Genomic DNA, 15,367 nt, shown 5'->3' on the forward strand with positions numbered 1-15,367 from the left:
TCACAACCCACAGGCTGAGAACCACTGACGAGGCCGGATGTGGTGGCTCACTCCTGTAGCACCAGCTTGGAGGCTGAGGCAGGAGGACTGTGTTGAGTTTGAGGTCAGCCTAGGCTATGTAGTAAGTTCAAGGCCAGGCTGGGCTACAGTGTGAGACCCTGTCTGGGAATGCAGTTCCGTCAGTACAGTGCTTGCCTAGCACACATGAAGGGGTCCAGTCCCCAGCATCACATAAATGTGATGTGTGACCCAGTACAGAGAAGGTGGAAGCAGAAAGACCATGAGTTCAAGGGCATCCTCAGATACATAGTGAGTCTGAGGCTAGCCTGGTCTACAATAGGCTCAAACAATGGTGGTAACAACAAAGCCTAGACCTGAACTAACAGCCCAGCCTCCCCGGCACACGCCTGGAATGGGCACAGACACCTTTCTCAGGTATCTTGTTCCACGGTCCTCAGTGGCTAAGCTGCACACATTATGTCTTCCCCAAACCCATGATGGGTGTGTGTCTTTATCAAGATGAGGAAACTGAGGACCAGCATCTTCAGGTATTAGGCCAAACAGTATTTGTAAGAGTCACATTGTGGAATCAGCTTAGGTGCCTACAATGGTTGAATGGATAAGGAAAATGTGATACACATATACAGTGGAGTACTATTTAGCCACAAAGAAGAAATGGTGTCATGTCATTTGTGAGAAAATCAGTGGAACTGGAGAGCACCATATTAAGTAATGTCGGCTGTGCACGCGAGTGCGTGTGTGTGTGAGTGTGTGTGTGCACATGATGGTGTGTGTGTGAAGGTCAGAGAATAACATGTGTAGTCAGTTCTCTCCTTCCACTGTGGAGGTGGCTTTTGGGGGTTGATGTCAAGTTATCAGGCTCTATGCCAAGCGTCTTTACTCACTGGGCCATCTCACCTGCCCATGTTAAGCTAGAAGACCCTTGTGTACGTTGGTTGCCAGTTAGTGGATGGAATGTCAGATTTGAAGTCTGCAAAACCCAGGAAGCAGATGAGGGGGCAACTTCTCGCCTCTCCCCTCCTTCACTCTGTGGTTCCCATCTGGTCTTATTCACCCACTATGGACCATGGAGGAGACTGACAAGGCTCTCCCTGCTGTGTACTTGGCCCCCACAGTGTCGCCTCAATTCAGGGACCCTAATCACATTTGGTTCCTGGATTCTTCTTCCATAAAAGCTGGCATCTTTCAGATCTGACCTTACTTCTTCCTCCTCTGAGTTTGAACAGAGAATTTCCCTGTTCCTTGAACTCCAAATCCCAACCTACCACAGGGTCTTTGCTGGGGTTGGTGAGGGAGGAGGGCTGGGGCTGACTCCTGGGTCTGAGGGAGGAGGGCTGTGGCTGACTCCTGGGTCTGAGGGAGGAGGGCTGGGGCTGACTCCTGGGTCTCAGGGAGGGGTCTAGGGCCTGAATTCCTGGGTCTGAGGGAGGAAGGCTGAGCCTTGCTTCTCTTTGAAGAACTGCAGAGGAATCCACCCACTGTCCCACCCTCCAGTCCTCCTGCCCACAACTACTCCTGGTTGTATGTAGTCCAGACAACACTGAAACCTGACCCTCCACCCTCATTCCAGTGCAAAGAGCTCTTCCTCCTTTCTCCTCCCTCTCTCTAAACTGTAGCTTTGGCTCCCAAAGTCAAGCGAGGCTCCCACCCCTAGCAAACCTGACTCAGACAGCCTGGGGTGGAGGCTGCAAATGTCTCCCTGGACAGCTCACCTGAGGAATCCCTCCCTGAAGAAGCCTTTCCATCCCGTGCCTGCTCATCCAGCCATGGAGGGCCTCCAGCGGGACTGATCATCACCCTCTCAGTTTTGGCTCGGTGAACACCTTGGTTCACTGTATCCAGGAGGTGGAATTTTCCTCATTCACATAGGGCCTTGGTGTGTGGCTGCTGACCCTTGACACTTTCATTTATTTATGTATATATTATATATATATATATACATAAATAAATATATATAAAATAATTGAGCTCTACATCTTTCTCTGCTCCCTTCCTTGCCTCTTCCCTCCCAAGGTCCCCCTGCTCCCAATTTACTCAGGAGATCTTGTCTTTTTCTACTTCCCATGTAGATTAGATCCATGTATGTCTCTCTTAGGGTTCTCATTGTTGTCTAGGTTCTCTGGGATTGTGGTTTGTAGGCTGGTTTTCTTTGCTTTATGTTTAAAAACCACCTATGAGGGGGCTGGAGAGATGGCTCAGCGGTTAAGAGCATTGCGTGCTCTTCCAAAGGACTCAAGTTCGATTCCCAGCAACCACACGGTGGCTTACAATCATCTTTAATGAGATCTGGTACCCTCTTTTGGCCTGCAGGCATATATACAAAACAGAATATTGTATCCATAATAAATAAATAAATAAAAGAATTCTGCTATAATTTAAACAAAAAAAAACCCAAAAAAACCCCACTTATTTGTGAGTAGATATGATAATTGTCTTTCTGGGTCTGGGTTACCTCACTCAAAATGATGTTTTCTAGCTCCATCCATTTGCCTGTAAATTTTAAGATGTTGTTATTTTTTCGGCTGTGTAGTACTCCATTGTGTAAATGTACCACATTTTCCTTATCCATTCTTCATTGACCCTTGACACTTTCATCACCTCTGACCTCTCACACGAGTTCCTGCCATAGGAGAAAAATCAAGTTTCTAGGTAAGGGGAGCTAGGGCTGGTTACCAGGGAGGGTGGAGTCATGAAACAGGAGCTGGTTATCAGAGGACTATGTCTGCCTGAATACAAGAGAACTTCATTCTTTACACAGCAACCGGCTAACCATTGGCCTGTAATTCTGAGGCTAAGGCAGGAGAATTGAAAATTCAAGGTCTGCCAAGGGCCTGGACAACTTAGTAAAGCTTGTCTTATGATAAAAGGTCAAAGGGCAGAGCCTGATGCAAAGGGCTGGGGAAAGAATAGGATCAAATTCATGATGTGAAAAACACATAGAATAAATAAATTTTATTAATAAAATTAAAAAGATAAAAGTAAATGCATTCTAAGGAGCATGATTTAGCAGAAGAGTGCCTGCCTAGAATCCCCCAGTGAGGGGCTGGGATGTGGCTCAGTGGTAGAACCCCTGCCTAGATCCCGCAGTGAGGGGCTGGGGTGTGGCTCAGTGGTAGAGCCCCTGCCTAGAATCCCCCAGTGAGGGGCTGGGGTGTGGCTCAGTGGTAGAGCCCCTGCCTAGAATCCCCCAGTGAGGGGCTGGGGTGTGGCTCAGTGGTAGAGCCCCTGCCTAGAATCCCCCAGTGAGGGGCTGGGGTGTGGTTCAGTGGTAGAGCCCCTGCCTAGAATCCCCCAGTGAGGGGCTGGAGTGTGGCTCAGTGGTAGAGTGCCTGCCTAGAATCCACCATTGATGGGCCAGGAAGTGGTCAAGTGGTAGAGTCTCCTGGGGGGGGAGGGGCTGGGCTATATTTTCTCTTTTTTTAAAGATTTTAAAGATTAGTTTTAATTACTTTTATCATGTGTAAGTATTTGTGTCTCTATGTGAGTGTGTACAGTCACTCAAGAAGGCAAGAGGCATCAGAGTTCCAGGATCTGGAGTTACAAGTGATTGGTAGACACCCAACGTGGATGTAGGAATTGAACTCTGGTCCTTGGGGAGAGCTTTTACGTGCTGTTAACCTCTGAGCCATCTTTCCAGCTCCTGGGTTCTATTGTAAGTACCACATAAACATAAGGGCTCTGATTTCTAATGTTTGCCTTACCCTTTCCCTCAGTAGGAAACCCTTATTGAGGAAATGCGCCCCATCTGCATACACACATAGTCTTGGTTTGTGGCGTGTGCATGAGTGTAGGTGACAGGCGCATTGTGTCCTGTCCCTGGAGAGACTACTTAATGTATCCCTGAGAGGCTGTGAGGATGAGGGAACCAGAAGTCTTTTCCGGTCAACTGAAGGACTTTCTGTTCTGGTTTCCTTCTGTTGCTATGACAACCCCCTAAAGCAGCTTAGGGAGGAAGGATTTATTTTAGCTTACAGGTTACTCTCGTTTGTCCTTCTATGAGGGAAGTCAGGCCTGCTGTGGGCATGGAATCCCCCAGCGAGGGCCTGAAGGTGTGGTTCAGTGGTACAAACCCACAAACAGACAGACAGACAGATAGACATAATTTTAAAAAAAATCTTGGAGAAAAAGACAAAACCCAAACATTTTAAAATATTTTTATTTACTAAGTGTGTGTGTGTGTTCTTGCACAAACACCACACATGCATGCACATGGCGGTCAGACAGCAGCTTGTGGCAGTGAGTTCTGTCCTTGCATCATGTGGGTTTCTGGGACTGAACTCTGGCCGTCAGTCAGGCTTGGTGGAGATTCCTTCACATGCTGAGGCATCTCACAGCCCTCAGAGGAGCTTATGGGAACAGAACTTCAAATTGAGGCTGTGCTTGGTGGCCCCTGCCTGATATCCCAGCACCAGGGAGGCTGAGGCAGGTAGACTGCCACACATTCAAGGCTAGTCTGAGACACTCAGAGAGCCCCTGCCTCAAAACAGAAAACAACAGCAACAACAGGACAGGGGCTAGGATGGAGCTAGGAGGGCAGACTGCTTGCCTAGCATGCATGAAGACCCAGGTTCAATCCCCAGCACTGTATAAACCAGGCATTGTGGGCACACCTATAACCACAGGACTCAGGAGGTGGGGACAAAAGGATCAAAAATATAAGGTCATCCTTAGCTTCACATTCAAAGCCGAAGCCAGCCTGGACTACATGAGGTCAGTAAAGGTACTTGCTGCCAAGCCTGTTGACATGAGTCTAGTCCCCAGAACTCACAGTGGAAGGGAAGAACTGACTTCTGAAAACTGCCCTTTGACATCCACAAAGATGCAGCGGTACACATAATTAATTAATTAATTGAACTGGTGAGATGTCTCAGTGGGTCAAGGCACATGCGACAAGCCTGACAACCTGAATTAGACCTCCAGAATCCACGGCAGAAGACGAGAACTGATTTCTGAAAGTGGTGCTCTGACCTTCTCAGGGGCAGCATGCCACACCCACGTGTACACACAATGCTCACACACACACACACACACACACACACTTTAAAACAATAACAATCTAGTCTACATGCACACACAATGCTCACACACACACACAACACTCCAAAACAACAACAGCAACCTGGTCCACATGCACACACAATGTTCTCTCTCTCTCTCTCTCTCTCTCTCTCTCTCTCTCTCTCTCTCTCTCTCTCTCTCTCTCACACACACACACACACACACACACACACACACACACACTAAAACAACAACAACCTGGTAAGAAACAATCATGGCTATAGTCAACTAAAAAACTAAGACCCAAACCAAAGACACGATGCACCTCCCTTCACACTGAGGGAGACAAACTTTCAGGGCAGAGGTGAAGCAATGGTGTGAGCAGAGGCTCCAGGGCCAGCTGTTGCTCTAGGGTGGAGAGGGAAGGCTTCCCAGGGTGGTGCCCGAGTATTGACCTGGATTTTGAGGAATGTACAGAGGATTTTGAGCTGGGGAAGGAAGGCCCTAAGGAGGCTGGTGGATGAAATCGGCAGAGCTTTGGCTAAGACTGTGAGAGATGAGCGGAGTGTTGCGGCTGTGAAGGTGGTCAGTCTCCGGACAGCTCTGACTGAGGGGCTCAAGTGGATTTGGTCCCTTGTGTCTGGGGATGTAGCTAAATGATAGAGCAATTGCTTGGAATCTACAGCTGTTGGATGGGGATGTGGTTCAGGGATAAAACACTTACCTGGAATCTAACAGTGAGGGGCTGGGGACATGTTGCTGTGGTATGAACATCTGCTTAGAATCCACCAGTGAGGGGATGAGGCCATGGCTCAGCTGTAGGGAGCCTGCTTAACACATGGAAGGCTCTGAGTTCTATTGCTAGTACTAAAAAAGGAACGACTTATGTCTGTGGTCCATGTTACCACTAAAGGCCACATGGATGTCTGTGGTCTGTGCTGCCACCTGAAGCCATGCTGATGTTCTTGGGCCGTGCCCCCGAAGAGGCCATGTTGGTGTCCATGGTCCATGTTGCACTGGAGGTCAACATGGACCATGATGTCTGTGGTCCACCAAGGGCCATGACGGTGTCTGTGGTCTGTACTCCCACGGGAGACCATACTTAGGTCTGTGGTCTGTGCTGCACCAACGGCCATGATGGTGCCTGTGGTCTGTTCTGCCACGGGAGACCATATGGAGGTCTGTGGTCTGTGCTTTTACCAGAAATTATATGGAAATTCATGGTCCATGCTGCCACTGACTATCAAGAGCAAAGAAGCTTCTTTTGCAGTGGTATTGATGACTACAGACTCAAAGTTGAGAATGAAAAACATAGAAGGCTTTTATGACAACCTTCTCCCCTGACCTGACCTAACACCCTAAAAGAAACAGTCTAGACAGCAAAGAACCATTGAAGAGAACTCTTGTGTTTTTTGTTTTTTTTTTTTTTTCTGTGTAACAGCCCTGGCTGTCCTGGGATTAGCTCTTGTAGACCAGGCTGGCCTCAGACTCACAGAGATCTGCCTGCTTCTGCCTGTCAAGTGCTGGAATTAAAGACGTGCACCACCACGGCCCGAAAAGAGAACTCTTAAACATCGTGATATGGACGCTGAAGTGTAGCTCTGCACAGTGGTTGGTTTCTAGCGGGGTGGGGAAAGACTCAGTTTTCTCTAAGGGACGGGCCACTGGGAGTTTGACTATGATCCAGTGAATATATGGGCAACACAATTTGGACTTGTGGGCTTTTTTGTTTTGTTTTGTTTTTGATTTTACTTTTTTTTCCTTCTTCCTTTTTCAGGGGAAGGTTACAAGGGTAGGAGGGAGGACCTGGGAGGACTGGGAAGGGAGTGTGATTGGGGTGCATCATGTGAAATTCCCAAATCATCAGTAAACATATTGTGTTGGAAGAAAAAAAAAGATGACCAGAAAAAAAATTCATGTACACATACAACATATTTTTATTTTTTTAGATAAATTCTTACTATGTTGCTCTGGCTGTCCTGGCACTCACACATGGGTCACCACCACCATTCTTGGCTGTATTTTGATCTTATCTATCCCTGCTCCCTCCTCCAACTCTGCCCAGGACTCACCAATCTGTCTCATCCTTGACATCAAGTCTGCTTATTTTAGTATTACCGTAGCCCCTTGAGTCTGGAAGTGCTCACCCTGTGCACATGTTGTGAGGCCTCTTGTTGAAGCGGAGCAGCCCTGGCACAGGGAGACAGGGGCAGGTGCTTCAGTGCAAACTCAAGGCCGGGCTAGCCTGACAGCACAGTACATTCCAGGCCAGTCTGGGCCACAGAGTGAGCTAGGGGTGGTGGCTGGGTCCCTCATGAAGCTTGGAGACAAGGAGGATTCCCCCAGAGTTAGTTCCTGCTAGGAGCAGCCTGAGATGGGGGAGGGAGCGACACCCTGGATGCTTGACTGGTGCTTGGTGGCTCTCCAGAACCGGCCTGGCTGGCAGAGGGAGGTGGAGGAGCAGGGTGGTGGCGGGGACTGTTTGTTATTTGGGAGGGACAGAAGGTGAGGCCGCCTCAGCAGTCCCTGACTGAAACTGGAAGAGTTGGCCTTCGGAGGAGGCCGGTGGCAGTAGGGGTGGCCAGACACCAGTGTAGGTGTGGGTTGGAGCAAGTGTGAGGTTTTCTTTTTGAGATCCTGACTTTCAGTTTCTTCCTCTCTAAAATGGGTGTGATTTCTAGTACCTGTCTCCACAGGCTAGGAGGGCCTCCCTGTGTGATTGATCAGACAGGCCAACCGTTTGGGTCATGCTTAAGTAAGTGCTGGCCAGTTGATGACGAAAAAGCTGGACAGAGGAATGAACAAACAGTTCAGTAACCAAGGTGACGTGAAGGCACTTGGGCAAGAAGGCTCTGTGGACAGGCAGTTCCGCATTCCAGTAACTGCCTTAATGGTTCCAGCCTCAGTTTTCCTTCCTGCTCTAAGATCCTCCCCTCCCCTCCCCTCCCCTCCCCTCCTCTCCCTCTTCTTTTCTTTCATTTTTGGGAGACAGAGTCTCTAGCCCAGATTGACCTCAAATTTGCTGTGTAGCTGAGAATGATATTGAACTTCTGATCCTCCTGCCTCTACCTCCAGAGTCCTTGGGTTGCAGGTGTGCTGCCTGCTTGGCTTTTGTAGTACCGGGAATCACACCTAAGACCTCTCTGTGCTGGGCAGGTACTTTACAATGCTGTCCTCTTGATCTGAACTTCTCTTAAAAACTTTTTTAGGGCTGGAGAGATGGCTCAGCTGTTAAGAGCACTGGCTGCTCTTCCAGAGGTCCTGAGTTCAATTCCCAGCAACCACATGGTGGCTCACAACCATCTGTACTGAGATCTGGCACCCTCCTCTGGCAAGTGGGCATACATGGAGGCAGAATGTTGTATATATAATAAATAAAATAAATCTTTAAAAAAACTTTATTTTATTTATTTATTTTATTTTATGTACATTGATGGTTTGCCATGGGTGTTGAGCCCCATGGACCTGGAATTACAGACAGCTGTGAGTTGCCATGAGGATGCTGGGAGTTGAACATGGGTCCTCTAGAAGAGCAGTCAGTGCCCTTAACCATTCATGCTTCTCTCCAGATCCCTCCTAAAAACTTTTAAAATTAATTCTTTGATAATATTAAAGATCTGATCATATTTACCCCACACTCTAGATCCACCCACTCTTCTCTAACTGCCCACCTTTGTGCCTTCCCTTCCCCCCACCTATCAAGTCGTGTGGATGCACCAAGTGTCCTTGGGTGTGTGATCTTCCATTGGGACGTGGGACTGACTCTCTCACCGTTTAAGGTTGCCAATGGTTTCTCTTTTGGGCCTGGGACTGCACACCCATCTTCCCTCTCTGGGATCTGGTCTGTCTTGAACTTGCTCAGGTTTTGTGCACTCGGTTATAACCACTGTGCGTTCATTTGTGCAGCTGCCCTTCTGTGTCCAGAAGACACTGTTTCCTGTGGTCACCCACAGATTCTGCGCCTTATACTCTTTCCACCGCTCTCCCACAATGATGTCTGAGTCTTAGGAGGTGGTAGCATGACGTATATGTCCAGGTGAGGCTTGAGCGCTTTGTAATCTCTCTCTCTCTCTGTCTCTGTCTCTGTCTCTCTCTCTCCTCCTGAGATAGGGTTTCCCAGTAGCTATGGAACCAGTCCTGGAACTCACTCTGTCACTCTGTAGACCAGGTTGGCCTTGAACTCATAGAGATCCACTTACCTCTGCCTCCCAAGTGCAGGGATTAAAGGCATGCGCCACCACTGCCTGGCTACTACTTTGTAGTCTCATGCCCTTCGTACCTTAACCAATTGTGAGTCTTCATTAATCCCCCCCCCCCCCACTGCAAACAGGAGCTTCTCTGATGAAAGTTGAGAGATGAGTTCTGCGTCTCCATATTTGCTCTGGACTTTTCATAAGTTCCTTCAAGATTGTTCCCTCACTAATTGTTTATTAAGCATTTATTCTTTGCCAGGTATTGTAATATGTTCCACGGATAGATATACGAACAAAATAGCCCAGAGTGGCTCTCCTGGAGTTCCATGCTGGTAGGAGGCACAGCACCCACACGTTTTGAAGGCTCCAGATCTTATCTTGCCACTCAGAATGACACAATCAGAGACTTACAAAGTGTTCATTTCTAGAAGTTTCCATTCAACATTTTGAACCGTGGTTGACCTTGTGTATCTGAAACCGTGGAAAGCAGGTCCATGGGTAAGGAATAGACTACTGCGGAGTTTCCACCTTGGGACTCAAGATGGCTGTTTCAACTGCTGTCATCACTGCTGTCTCCCAGCCAGGAGGAAGGAAGAAGTGGGTGGGGACTGCTACAGTGCCAGGGACCATGAGCAAAGGGTGAAGAATGGGTGCTGGAGGACAGCTAGACACGTGGGGAGGGACCTGACGCTGGCACTGCCCCGTCTCTCCTCAGCCCATAGTCTGCATCTGAGACAGAGAACAGCAGCAACAGCAAAACCACACCCACACACCACACACCCCCACACACCACATACACCACACACATATACCACACACACATCACACACACACACACCATACATACACCGCACACACACATAAACACGCATCACACACACCACACACGCACACATACCACACACACATCACATGCACACGCATACATGCATCACATACACCACACACACACACACACACACACACACACACACACACAGCAAGCAAACACATCTCCCTGTTGACTGAGGTTTCTGTCCCGTCTGGTCCTGCAGTCATTCAGTCCCAAAGAAATACACGGAGCTCTACATTAATTATAAACTGAACTCACAGAGGTCGGCCTGCCTCTGTCTCCCAAGTGTTGGGATTAAAGGTATGTGCTACCACACCCAACTACTCTCTTTCTTTCTTTTTTATTTTAAAAACTTTATCCTTTTTTCTTTTCTCTTCCAAGCCTACACATATATTTAAACGCACTGTAAACCATTTAGAGGTTTTCTTCATCTGAATCTGTCTTTACTGTATATCTCTCTTTTCCTGAGCACACGAGTCTTTAATTTTCTAAGTGATATGGCTAGGATTAAAGCTGTTGCTTTGAGAGTTGGATAAACCCCATTCCTTAGCTTTCTGAGAATCTAGCTTCATGGTGGAGGTACTGGCCAGAGCCATATTTATTGCCACAACTTTCTGGCATGTCAAGGTCTGTGCCACCACCAAGAAGCATGCTGTAGGCTATTCATAAATACTATTTAAGTGTTTTGTGGCAGAGCTTCTCAAAAGGGCTGCAAAGTTTTTGCAGCTAAAACTGAGTCAGGAAGCTTCTCTTAAATGAGATGCGTTTGCCTCTAACAAAGAGCAAACCCGAGAAATTGCTGCTACCAAGAAGCCATGCTTAATGCTGTAATTTTGTGGCTAGAATTACTTCCCAAGCTCTCTCAGGTTTTCTGTGGATGCACTTGTCCACACGTTGGGCACCATTCTGTTGACTGAGGTTTCTGTCCTGCCTGAAACTCACGGAGTCCTACATTAATTATAAACTGATTGACCTATTAACTCAGGATTCTTATTAACTCTTATAACTTATATTTTAGCCCATAATTCTTGTATATGTTAGCCACATGGCTTGGTACCTTTTTCAGTGAAGGCAGTCACATCTTGCTTGTTCTGTGTCTGGCTTCCTCTGTGTCTGGGTGTTGACTGAAGACTGCAGAATCCTCTTCGCTTTTTCTTGTTGCCCAGCCTCTAATTCCTTCCTGGCATCCCCACCTATACTTCTTGCCTGGCTACAGTGTTTATTTAAAGTACAAGCGACAGGGTACAGACCATTGTCCCACAGCACCCCCCTTCATGAAAACAGCCGTCTTACTCATAACCGTCATTGCTTTAAACTCCTCTGTAGCTTCCTAGTACCCTCTGAGCTGCAGACAAGTTTGGCAGCTTGGCTTTTTTTTTTTAATATTTATTTATTTATTGTGTATACAATATTCTGTCTGTGTATATGCCTGCAGGCCAGAAGAGGGTACCAGACCTCATTACAGATGGTTGTGAGCCACCATGTGGTTGCTGGGAATTGAACTCAGGACCTTTGGAAGAACAGGCAATGCTCTTAACCTCTGAGCCATCTCTCTAGCCCCTGGCAGCTTGGCTTTTATACCACAATCTAGGTTCTTTTTTAGGACTACACCCTCTCTTCTAGCTCCCCTGAAGCCTCACTTCAAAATCAGGCTGCTCCTCTCTCTCCACCCCAGAGGCATTCTTGTCTCCTACTTTTATTTTTATTTATTTATTTTTTGCCTAGCTTGTCTCACAGTTGGGAGCTCCCTTCCTGGTCTTCCCACTGAAGCCTCCTCTTCCCTCTCCAGGATGCCCCCAGCCTGCATTTGTTTGCCCAGAGTCCTGGCAGGGAACATCACCAATTCTTCTATTGTGTCTTTCTTCTTCTACCTCTTCAGACCCTTCTCACCCACCCTCTGTTCCTCCATCTCTTTTGCCCGTCTTTTCTCCGAGTTACTGAACCATTGCTCTGAGGTAGGTTAGATTTCTGAGGCAACTTAAAGGGACAGGACACAGAAAAGAGACTGGACACTGACCTCAATGGACTGAATGTTTGTTTCAAACATCGAGGGGCTGACATAGCAGGAAAGGGGTGTCTACCATAAGGAGGAGGGAATAAACAGAGTTTTTCTAGGGGAGTGGGAAATTGGGAGCTACGTGCCAGTCCTCAGTTTCTCCCTCCTGGATTGCTTGTCCAGACAAGGCTGTTTTATCTTAAGAAGCTGCCTTGCCCCAGCTATCAGGATGCGTGTCATAGAGGGAGTTTGAGTTTGGCAACAGCAATGAGGGGGGAGGAACTGGAGTTTCAACATTGGACCCTGGTCAGGATCTGAAGAGTTTGTTCAAGGTTTTTTTTTTTTCCAACAAGGTGTCCTGATAAACAGAATGGTTGCTTTACTTCCTGCGGCCATGTAACAAATGACCCCACTATTCAGTAACTTCAAGCAAGGGGCTATCGCTCAGTTGGTAGAGTGCTTGTCCACCATGCATGAACAAAGCCTTGGGTATGATTCCCAGTGCTCTGAAAAATACATCAGTTTTCCTAGCACTTACGATGTACAGTCAGGAGCCCAAGAAAGGTGGTGTGAACCTGTAATTCCAGACCTTGAATGGGGTGGAGTTAGGAGAATCAGGAATTCAAGGTTGTCCCTTATCTGAGGAGGGTAGTCTGAGCCAGGCTGGGCTACAAGAGACTCAAAAAAAATGTTGGAAGTGGAGTGAGGGAGAAAGAGATGGAGGAAGAAAGAGTTGGAGAGAGGTAGAGAGGAATCCAGGGAAGGCAGGAGGGGCTGAGAGAGACCTTTGCTGGGTGCTTTGAAGCATCTGTCCTGGGAAGATCAGAGGACCCTGCGGGCGAATCCTCTCAGCACCTGGGACAGCACCCAGTGCAAGTCAGTTTCTTCGTGACAACAGAAACCTTGGCGAAGGGAGCACAGCCAACCCGAAGTTTACAAAGACATTCCATCCACCATGGGTGTGTCTGGGAATCGGGTAGGAGGCCTTCAAAAGCAGGAGTTTGCTTGCATTTTTTTTTTCTATGTAATAACCACTTTCCTAGCCAGTCACGTTCCGGGACTCACTGTGGACCAGGTTCTTTTTTTTTTTTTTTTTATTTTATTTTATTTTATTTTATTTTTTTTTTGATTATTTTTTTTATTGATAAAAGAATAAAGAAAAAAAACAAATTTCCACCTCCTCCCAGCCTCCCCTTTCCCTCCCCCTCCTCCCACTCTTCTCCCCCTCCTCCCACTCTTCTCCCCCTCCTCCCACCCCTCTCCCCTTCCCCCCACTCCTCTCCCCCTCCCTCTCCAGTCCAAAGAGCAGTCAGGGTTCCCTGCCCTGTGGTAAGTCCAAGGTCCTCCCCCCTCCGTCCATATCTAGGAAGGTGAACATCCAAACTGGCTAGGCTCCCACCAAGCCAGCACATTAAGTAGGATCAAAACTGCGTGCCATTGTCCTTGGCGTATCATCAGCCCTCATTGTTCGTCATGATCAGAGAGTTCAGTTTTATCCCATGCTTTTTTTGGTAATAGTCCAGCTGGCCTTGGTGAGCTCCCAGTAGATCAGCTCCACTGTCTCAGTGGGTGGGTGCACCCCTCGTGGTCCCGACTTCTTTGCTCATGTTCTCCCTCCTTCTGCTCCTCGTTGGGACCTTGGGAGCTCAGTCCAGTGCTCCAGTGTGGGTCTCTGTCTCTATCTCCATCCATCACCAGATGAAAGTTCTAAGATGATATGCAAGATATTCATCAGTATTGCGCTAGGATGGGGTCATTTCAGGTTCCCTATCCTCAGCTGCCCAAGGAACTAACTGGGGACCTCAGCTTGGGCACCTGGGAGCCCCTCTAGGGTCAATTCTCCTGCCCACCCTAAAGTGGGTCCCTTAACTAAGAATTGTGGTTCCGTGCTCCCCTATCCAACCTTCCTTTATCCCGACCCTCCTGTTTCCCCAAGTCCCCCCTCCTTCCCTTCTACCTTTTCTCTCCCCATCTCCCCTTACCCCTATCCCACCCCACCCCCAAGATCCCACTTTTCTCCCCGGCAATTTTGTCTACTTCCCTTATCCATGAGGATAACGATATGTTTTTCCTTGTGTTCACCTTCTTACTTAGCTTCTTTAGGTTCGCCAATTGTAGATTCTGTGACCCCTATTTATGGCTAGAAACCAATTATGAGTGAGTACATCCCATGTTCTTCTTTTTGGGTCTGGGATACCTCACTCAGGATAGTGCTTTCTATTTCCATCCATTTGCATGCAAAATTCGAGAAGTCATTGTTTTTTACCGCAGCGTAGTACTCTAGTGTGTATATATTCCATACTTTCTTCATCCATTCTTCCATTGAAGGGCATCTAGGTTGTTTCCAGGTTCTGGCTATTACAAATAATACTGCTATGAACATAGTTGAACAAATGCTTTTGACATGTGATAGAGCATCTCTTGGGTAAATTCCCAAGAGTGGTATTGCTGGGTCCAGGGACCAGGTTCTTGTAAGCACAAAAGACATCTTTCTGAAATCGCATGGTAGGGGCTGGCAAGCTGGGGCCTAATGCTTGCTTTCTGCACTAAGCTTATTGTGACACTGCCATGCTGGTTTGTCTGTGTATTGTCTGTGGCTTTCTCCTGCCACTGGGCGGACTGGCTGTACTCCTAGGGCAGTTGAGAGGACCAACTGGCCTTCTCAGTGAGAATTTGACCTAGCAGTAGAGAGGAAGTTAGGATGCTTGCACTCAGGGTCATCTTCAACTACCCGGGGAGTTAGAGACCTGCCTGAGCTACAGGAGGCCCCGCTTCAAAACAAACAAACAAGCAAGCCCAAGAAAGTAGCCTGTAGTAGGCTTTTTCTTTTGGGTCACTAACCAGCTCCCAATTCATGACATTGGAGACATTATTAGTTTTGGATGCTTGGCCTTAGCTTATGATTGTTTCTGGCTACCTTTTAAAACTTAAATTAACCTGTTTTTCTGCATCTACGTTTTGCCCCGGGACCTTTTACTTTTCTTTGCTTCTGTATATCTTACTTTCACTGCTTCGTGTGTCTGTCTGTCTGTCTATCTGGTGGCTGCCTGGCTTCTTGCCCTGGGCGTCGTGTCCTTCTCTTTCTCCCTTGTTCTCGCCTTCTCCTTCTTCTCTCTTCTCATTCTTCTCCGGAGCCTAGATTCCTCCTCCTATTCATTCTCTCTGCTTGCCAGCCCTGCCTATCCGTTCTCCACCTAACTATTGGCCATTCAACTCTTTATTAGACCAATCAGATGCCTTAGGCAGGCAAGGTGAAACAAATGCAACACCTCTTTACATAATTAAACACACATCCTTACATTCTTAAACAAATGCAGCATAAGCAAA

This window comes from Microtus pennsylvanicus, chromosome 1, assembly GCF_037038515.1.
Source record: "Microtus pennsylvanicus isolate mMicPen1 chromosome 1, mMicPen1.hap1, whole genome shotgun sequence".
NCBI lineage: Eukaryota > Metazoa > Chordata > Mammalia > Rodentia > Cricetidae > Microtus > Microtus pennsylvanicus.